The 9,034-nt window shown below is 33.6% G+C and overlaps 1 long non-coding RNA gene across 2 annotated transcripts; it reads right to left on the reverse strand.

Annotated features, from left to right (window-relative positions):
- Positions 1–2,561: 2,561 nt before the first annotated feature.
- LOC127748568 (uncharacterized) lies at positions 2,562–6,901 on the reverse strand. 2 transcript variants are annotated; one of them, XR_008010708.1, is made up of 4 exons: positions 6,597–6,901; positions 4,176–4,992; positions 3,562–3,720; positions 2,562–3,465 (listed from the first exon to the last, which is right to left on the reverse strand). It is a non-coding gene; the product is annotated as an uncharacterized LOC127748568 (long non-coding RNA). The 2 variants fall into 2 exon arrangements; XR_008010707.1 differs by having other exon boundaries at positions 2,562–3,720.
- Positions 6,902–9,034: the final 2,133 nt, after the last annotated feature.

The following is a 9,034-nucleotide window of genomic DNA, read 5'->3' on the forward strand; positions in this document are numbered from 1 at the left end:
GTGACAAAGGTAAGTGTCACTAACGCTCTCGAAGGTGACGCATAACCACGTTAAGAGCCACGTTAGTTACACTAACGTGAATTCTAACGTAGGGATAAAGGGTTATAAGCCAACGTTATTGGGAAAGGTGAGTCCCAATAATGCTAGCGAAGATTTACAAGGCATCGTTAGTGGTCACGTTAGTGCCACTAACGTTGGAGTTAACGTAGGCTATATGGGGTTAGAACGTTAGTGAAAATTGTAATTGCCACTAACGTTCTCGAACCCACAATGTCACTTAACGTTAATTTCACTAACGCCCATACCTAATTCATACTTCTCTGCAAGCTGGACCCACTAAAGATTGGAACTGCTTCAACTCAAGATCCAAAGCCCACATCCAAGACTTGAAGAACTCACTAGAAGATCAAGAGGAGTAGTATATATAGAAGTAGTTTTGAACTATAGAGAAGATTGGCACTTTGGAGAACTACTCTCTATACATTTACTTTTCTGCACTTTTAGCTGGGATGTATTCTTTTCTGCCATTTTCCATTTCTAGAGCTATGAACAACTAAACCCCTTTCATTGGGTTAGGGAGCTCTGTTGTAATTTGATGGATCAATTATAGTTTTCATTCTTTTCTTCTTTCTTCTCTTTTGATTTACTAGAAAGCTTTCGATCTTAATTCAAATGTTTAGTTGTCTTGGAAAAGAAACTCTCCATAATTGGATCTCCTCTGAGCCTTGGAAAAGGGATGAGGAGATCATGCTAGAAACGCTTTCTCATGTTGGACCAAATTGGGGTCTGGACGGATATAGCAAGCTTAGAGAGATTGGATTACCAAGGAATTGGAATCTAATCACCTAAGATTGCCAAGGAGATCAATAGATGCATTGATTGAGGAAGAGATGAAAATGAACTTGATACGGAGAATACAACATCTCCTGAGCCCAATGAATTTCCCATTTCTGATCTTACCCATTTTCTTTATTTTTTGTCATTTATTTTCATGCTCATTACCCCAAATCCCCATTTAAGATTCTGCACTTTAATTTCTGTTATTTACTTTTCCGTCATTTAATTTTCTGCAATTCTCAAACTACACTCTGTTTAGCTCAACTAGCATACTCTTCCAACTAAAGTTGCTTGACCAATCAATCTCTGTGGGATTCAACCTCACTCTATTGTGAGTTTTTACTTGACGACAAATTCGGTATACTTGCCGAAGGAAAATTTGTTGAGAGACAAGTTTTCGTGCATCAATTGTTGTTCTTGAATAAGCATGAAAAATACTTCTTGTGTGGCTTGATCCATATATGAAGATGAAACTTGAGATGATGAAGGTTGACAATCAAACTCATGAGGATAAGGATCTTGGTTTTGTATGTAGTGAGGTGATGATGTATAGAATTGGTGACTAAAAAGGTAAGTGTTTGGGTTCCATGGGGGTAAATTGTGGTAATGGTGTGGAAAACTCATGAAGAAAGTATAAACAAAACTTAGTAATAAAAACAAACAAACAACCAAAAAGTGCTATTTACACTATTAATATATTTACAACAACCAAAGATATAACACCAATTGCAGTACCCAGCAACGACGCCAATTTGATAGACAAGAATTTGGTATGGGTTCGGAATTGACTCAAAAATAAGATTTCCTTCATTGCATGTATAGTCCAAACCCAAAATACACTCTTGCAATAAAAAATTTAGTATTTTCCAATACAAAACAACAACTAACCGAGAGTAATTAAATCTCGGGTCGTCTCCCTAGGAATAGCAATTGGAATGCTACGCTTTCGGTTGTTGGCGACAAAATAGAGTGGTTTCCAAATCAAAGAACGAAAGATTAAAAGAACTAAGAAATAAAAGAACAAAGAGATAATCAAAATTAGTATTAATGCAAGGAAAAAGGAGATGAGATCAAAAAATGTTATAAATGCATAAAAAGAGACTTGACTTGGGAATGAAAGTTCAAGGAATCCTATCATTGCCATAACCACAACTATGGTAATTATCATGAGTTAATCTCACTTAGTTAACCCAGAACATCGAGAAGTAAGTCAAGCAAACATAATTGACCTTAATCCATAAGTCCTAGCTAACTTACCAAACTAGTTGATAAAAAGCTAGCTTTAATGGAAACAAGAGTCAACTAACTCCCTAAGAATTACCACTAAATGTCGGACATCATGACTCTAGTATCCTAAGAACTCAAACCCCAAGCCAAGGTGTCAAGATCTACTCAAAATTACCAAGTGACTTTTTCACAAACACTTGGTGGGCACAAAACCAAAACATGAGAATTTGCAAAAAAAAAATAGAAAGCTACCAACTATTCACAAAACCAAATATAAACAAGCAATCAAGCAAATATAAACCATAAAACAATAAATTCTTTAATCAAAACTCCAAGAAACTCAAAATTGCAATTATGAACAAAGTAACTTGAACCAAGAGAAAATGAAAGTAAAAGAGATGTAATTAAAGAGAAAATTGAGAATACTTACAATTAAAGAAGCAAAATCCAAAATCAAGCTTGCTATAAAATGTTACAATGGAAATTGAGAAACCCTAAGAAAGCAATGCTACACTACTCCTACTCCTATGGATGAAAAAAACTAAAACTAATGAAAACTTAGTAAAAACCTAATCTAAAGTGAGCTCTCCTACATACGTCTTCAATTCCCCTTGATATAGCACTCCCATTCAACATTAAGCCTTCAAAAATTGGGCCAAAAGTCCTCAAAAATCGCGCAGCACGTGTTTCATTAATGAAACCACATGCAGGGTCTTGTGCGTACGCACACTTCGCTGAATGTTCTCCTGTGCGTACGCACAGGTGCTTGTGCGCATGCACACATGCAAATTCCTTCTTGTGCGCACGCACAAATGCTTGTGCACACGCACACTTAGCTGTGTGTGCTTTTTCTTGTTTTCTTCATGTGTCCTTCCTTGTACATGCTTTCTTCCACTTTTGCCTAGCCAATCTAGCCTAAATGATCTAAAATCACTCGCAAAACATATCATGGCATCGAATGGCATAAAAGTGGAGTTAAATTACTCAATTTAAGTACAAAATTGCATGTTTTCACATTCAAGTCCAAATTAGGGGTCAAGCACAAAAGTATGCTATTTTGATGCTTAAGTGTGAGTTTATGTGATGAAATCCATCCAAATCAAGTCAAAATATCTCATCAAATATGGATTCATCACTCCCCTAAGCCAAAAACACCCAAGTTGGCAAGGTCACAAGCCTCCGACACTGAAACCTCAGCACACAAGGCTTAAACAAGCATCCAATCTCTTCAATTGAGTTCCAATCTCACATATACACTACCTAACGCATATTATCACATTCACATGAACCAACTTAATGCTCATTCACAATTAACCAAGGAATTTACTAGGGTTTGAGGATCCTTACCTTGTGTGTGCTTTAATCAAACAAGAGCCCGCTAATTCTCCAAGCTAGATTGACCTTAGAACATCAAATTCCCCAAAACCTTAACCTCTAAGCTACTAAATTTTGAAATTGAGAAGGGAGAAATTGTGGAAGAAAACATGATTTTCTTACCTTACAACATACTGGACTTTGTAGAGCTCGACGCTACAGTCGTGTGGCTGCAAACGATGCGGCAATCGAAACTCCGGATCAAAAGTTATCTTGATTTGATTGGAGGGTTAGCTTTTGGAACTCAAACTCTTCTCTCCTTGATTTGTTTCAGCGTTCATGCTGAATGGAGGAAGAAAATGGGGTTTTTAGTAAGTGTATGTGTATTGTGGGTTGGGCCTTGGGCCTTATACGGGTTCGGTTCGGCCCGTTCGGCCCAATATTATGCCAAATTATTTAAAATTGGTGTCAAAATTCTTATTTTAATTAGTTCTAACTCATAAATTATAAAATTCCATTTTAAAATTTATTTGATTAATAATTAATTTATTAACTAATTATTAACTAATTACTCAGGGTTTACAAAAGTTGTAAGGCTTCCTAGGTAACCAGTTGTTATTGCTATAGCTAGATGGTCTGAAACTTGAGATATGTCGACTTTGAATACAACACCAGACCATCCCATAAAAAATGAACCAATTTAAATAACATGTAAAATACTTACATTAAGATTAAAAAACATTTAACTGTTTTAACTATTTAACAAGATTGCATAATTTCAAATCTCTTTTACTTACTTTCTGAGCATAAGTAAGCAAGAACCAGAGTAACACTTCCGCTTCTCCCCTCAAAATAATGAACTGAAACTATCTGACCAATCTGCTCAATATAATCTATAAAATCACAGGCTTCTTTAAATATGCTACTGATGTTATAATCTTCATTGTCATTCACCTGTTTTCAATGAGCAAGAACTGGTCCAACATAATAAGTCATTGGCATAACTTAATAAACTAAATGATTTTGGCGTTAGCATTAACATGGTGCAAACAAATACCGTTGGGTGATAGTATTTGTAACGGCAGAAGGTTTCTGTGTATTCGTAGCCTCAGATATCAACACAATCCTCTTAAGGATATGCTCAAGTCTTGTCAGAAAGTTCAAGGAGTAAATGTTTTATATGGAGATACATAAATGAACCAAGTTTAAGACGTTAGTTTTTGGTGGATTAAAATGAATTTACCTTTAGTATGAATGCAATCAATATCCTGCAGTATGAAAATAGTAGTGTCACCATGTGCTAGTACCTCAATCCCCTCTCAGACATTTCTTTCACAAGTTGATCAATTGTCACAAAAAAGAAGAAGAAAAAAAATAGTAACATGTAGTACTAGTAACCAAAAAGGAATAAAAGAAAGTACATAACCCCAGCATCAAGCAAAACTTTTTTAGAAGCCTATACACTACAAGCCATGTGCAAACAGTATATATGCAAAAAAAGGCAATAAAAACATTGCACTTAAATCAATATACCTTTATTTTTCTTTTTAACTTTTCAGCTTCTATTATTTTTTTTTCCTTGATTTAGAGCCAGCATTCTAGCTCTGCAAATCCCTGCATATAGATCACGATCATATTCAATTCTAGCTAACATGTGATTTCACCATATTATAAGATAAAGTTAGTAACAATAAGAAGTGTTTGTTGTTGACCATTATTATCACGATCATATTCAATTTTAGCTTGGCCTTTATCACTTTACTATCTAATAATGTAGAAATGCTAAAGTTAGTAGCATTATCCTTTATATGCTATAGCTTTGCATTGTCCATATTAATATAAATCTCATTCAGAATTTTTATTTCTTCTGATCTCTTCTCAAATTCATAAAGCTAGTTAAGATATGGGTTTTACGAGAGAATTGGTAAAAAGTGTCTTCTCCAAAAAAACGTTTTGCTATTTCATATGAAAGCAAAGCGAGTCTCTCGAAAATGCTATATATATATCACAAATTTTCTTACTTTTTCTCGAAAGCGTTTTTTCTTAATCATATCACAAATTTTGTTACTTTTTCTCAGGGTAGGCGAAATTTGACAGAAAATCGAAGATGGGGTTCTATTAGATCATACTTGTGTGAAAATGAATTCAATTCAGTTGTGGCAGAGGAGGATTCAGCTTCACTTAAGAGCTCTGAAGTTATAGTTACACAACCAATAATACAAGAGATCTTGAGTGATAGAGAAGATGCCAAAAGTGAAAAAACTGTGGAGAATGTAATAGAATAAGAAGAAATACCAAATTTAAGTACTTCTACATTCTTTAGTGAAGTAGCAGCAGCAATTTGGATTCAATCAGCAATTCGGATGAAGTGATGAACATAGATGAGAAAATGAGAGGGAATATTACACAGGTAATTCATTGTTTTGCAAGAATTTAGAGAAATTAGGAATAAATTTGTATTTGAACTATAGACTCTTGAGTTTATATATTTATGCAGATCAATATATCATTTAATTTATTTTCTACCTTTTATTGTTCATATAAGAGGTAGTTTGCACTATCACATCAGTGAAACTCAATTCCAATCAAAATCATTCTTTGTTTCAATATATAAATGGTTGATTTGATGAAAACTTGTTCGTGTAATGTAAATTGTAATGCTGGATTTGCTTGCTCTTCTCGGATCAAAGATGCCGAATAGAGTTAATTAAAAAAATAAATGAATAAACTAACATGATTTTTCTAATATGCTAAAGTAAGCTATAGACTACAAATAGCTTAAGAACTCCTACAATCAGTTCTTCTTTTCTTTTTTTAATCAAAGTTTCTTTCCATCATATCAGTTAATTAAAAAAACATGATTCTTTTTTCCTTTTTCTTTTGTTTTTTTTTTTCTATTTTTTTTTCTTTTCAAGAAAGCAAAATAAGCTCATCCAAATATTCAGTTACCATTGAAATCACTGGAATAGGAGCAAATACACAATCATTAATACTTTCCCTAATGAGGCCCAATTTCAGGCAAAATAGCAATCCCAGAAACTCTAGCAACAATCCCTTAAATTGATGCTTAAGTTTTTTATTTTGTCAAAATTAACAACAACTAATATAAAATCATAGAAATAAAACCAAATTACCTTAATTACAAAAATCACAATAATGCTATAATAATTAAAATCACAAAAATCACAGAAAAATGTTATTGGAAGGGAGAGACTGACGACGTTGATGAAGAACGAGGAAGACGGCGAGAAAGATGGCGACGCTCTCTGAAACCAAGAGGACTACGGCGATGCTCTCTGGAACGCACAAGATGGCGACGCTCTCTGACGCGAGGATGACCTTGATTGCGACGACAACCTTGATTGCGAGACCGGAGAGGAGAGAAGAACAGAGTTTGACTGCGACGCCAGTGTGACAGATGAGAAAGATGGAGCTCCACGGGAAAGAGAAAGAGGGGGAGAGAGAGAGAGGACTAGGAAACTTTGAGGAGATGAAGAAAACTATAAATCTTTAGAGATGGTGATTGAATAGAGAGTTTCTGAAATTCAGATGAAATATCAATCTTTTGAATTTTTTGTTTTTTATGTATGTTTTTGTTTTGTTGTTTAAATAATTTGAAAATATAAATTTAAATTAGTTGAATTTTAAAATGATACTAACATAAAAAATAAATTTTATATAATTTATTGTTATTTATTCATATTTTAAACATATTTACCGAAATAAAACACTAATCCGTAAATTTTGTCATAAAGAAAAACCTACGTGGCATGCTTATCCCTCAGTATAATTTTTAGGTATTTGTTACGGTATGTTAATAAATTCATACGGATCGATATATTTAAAATATAGACAAATAATAATAAATCATGTAAAAATTTTCACATTAATATTTAATTTTTTTTAAATATATATTATATAACCACTTTGACTAAAACACTTTTTTAATTAAATAAAATTAAAAAATATTTTTTATTTAATTTTATAAAAAAACTTAAATATCCTTTTTTTAATGTTAAACATCCTTATTTTAATTAATGAAATTTTAAAATTCAACAACAAAACAAAACAAAAATATATCTAAAAAAAATTGTTTCTAAAATCTAAGTTTCAGAAACCGTCTTCATCTTCTCAAATTCTTCTAACAAAAAATTATTTCTAAAATCTGGTTTCAGAAACCATCTTCATCTTCTCAAGTTCTTCTCTTCTCTTCGTATCTCTCTCTCTTCCCTTGGAGCTCGGTCTCTCTCATCTCTCTCACCGTGGCGTCGCGGTTGCTCTCTATCTCGTCAACGTCTTGCACATAGTCGCTCGCATTCGTTGCGCTCTTCGTCGCCGGCGGCAGAAGCAGTAGATCCTGGGCCTCGTCTTCTTGCTTCGATTGTCCCCGTCAGCCTCCTTCGCGCAATCAGAAGCTGCTTCATGATTTGGTGAGTTCTATAAATATAATACCCACACTTCAATTGGTCCTAGGATCACTCACTCATATAAATAACGCTATCATATTTTTCATCTCTCAACTTCACCAACACTCCTATGAAATAATAGAACAAAGAAGGACTTTACATAATCATATCTTTTTTTATTTCATGGAACACACAAAATACATAGGGTATATATGCCTTTATATAGGCAAAATTTCAAACTAAAAGTTCATGATTCTACTAGCTTCTTAATACACATACTTATTCAACTTTGCTTCTTACTTTGACTATTCAAATAAGTAACTTCTTGTAATTTCTAGCACATCTTGAAAATTCTTTATTAAGCTTAGTCACCAATCTTTAAGCTTCCAATGCACTTCATGATTCTTCTAGTATGGAGGTGATGAGTGCAACTTCCATTCAATTCCAATTCAATTTGATTTTGAACTTCTTCATTGTTGTAGAATGTTGTAGTTATATTACTCTCTTAAATGTTCTTCAAAAATCTTCAAGCTTCCAACATTAGCTTCTAGCAATATCTAGCCAATTGATGATTATTGTATTCAACTCAAACTTTACTTCTTCAATTCTTTAACCATACTTCATGAAAATTCTAATCTATGCAAGTTGATTTAAAATTTTTAATCAACATTGCCTCCCTTAAATCAAACTTGCAGAATTAATCATTCCAAGCATCTTCTTCAATTTGTAAAATAATTCAGTCTTCAATGGCTTTGTAAATATATCTGCAACTTGTTCTTCAGTTGGACAGTACTCGATCACAACTTCTTTCTCATTTACCAACTCTCTGATTTTATGAACCCGAATATCAATATGCTTCGATCTTCCATGGAATACTGGATTTTTGCAAAGTGCAATAGCTGACTTGTTATCGCAAAATATTGTTGTTGGAGTACTTTGTTTCTCGTTTAATTCTTCAAGAGTTCTTCTTAGCCAAACTGCTTGTGTTGCACAACTGGCTGCTGCTATATATTCTGCTTCTGCTGTAGAGAGTGCTACTACTGGTTGTTTCTTTGAAGACCAAGAAATTGCACCAGAACCAAGATGAAATACAAGTCCTGAAGTACTTTTTCTTGTTTCTATATCTCTAGCCCAATCACTATCAGTGTAACCGACAAGATTCACTTCAGTAGTATTTTCATAATAAATACCATCATTTAAAGTACCTTTGATATATCGAAGAATTCTTTTTGCCGCTTGCAAATGGTTGG

This window comes from Arachis duranensis, chromosome 6 (assembly GCF_000817695.3).
Source record: "Arachis duranensis cultivar V14167 chromosome 6, aradu.V14167.gnm2.J7QH, whole genome shotgun sequence".
NCBI lineage: Eukaryota > Viridiplantae > Streptophyta > Magnoliopsida > Fabales > Fabaceae > Arachis > Arachis duranensis.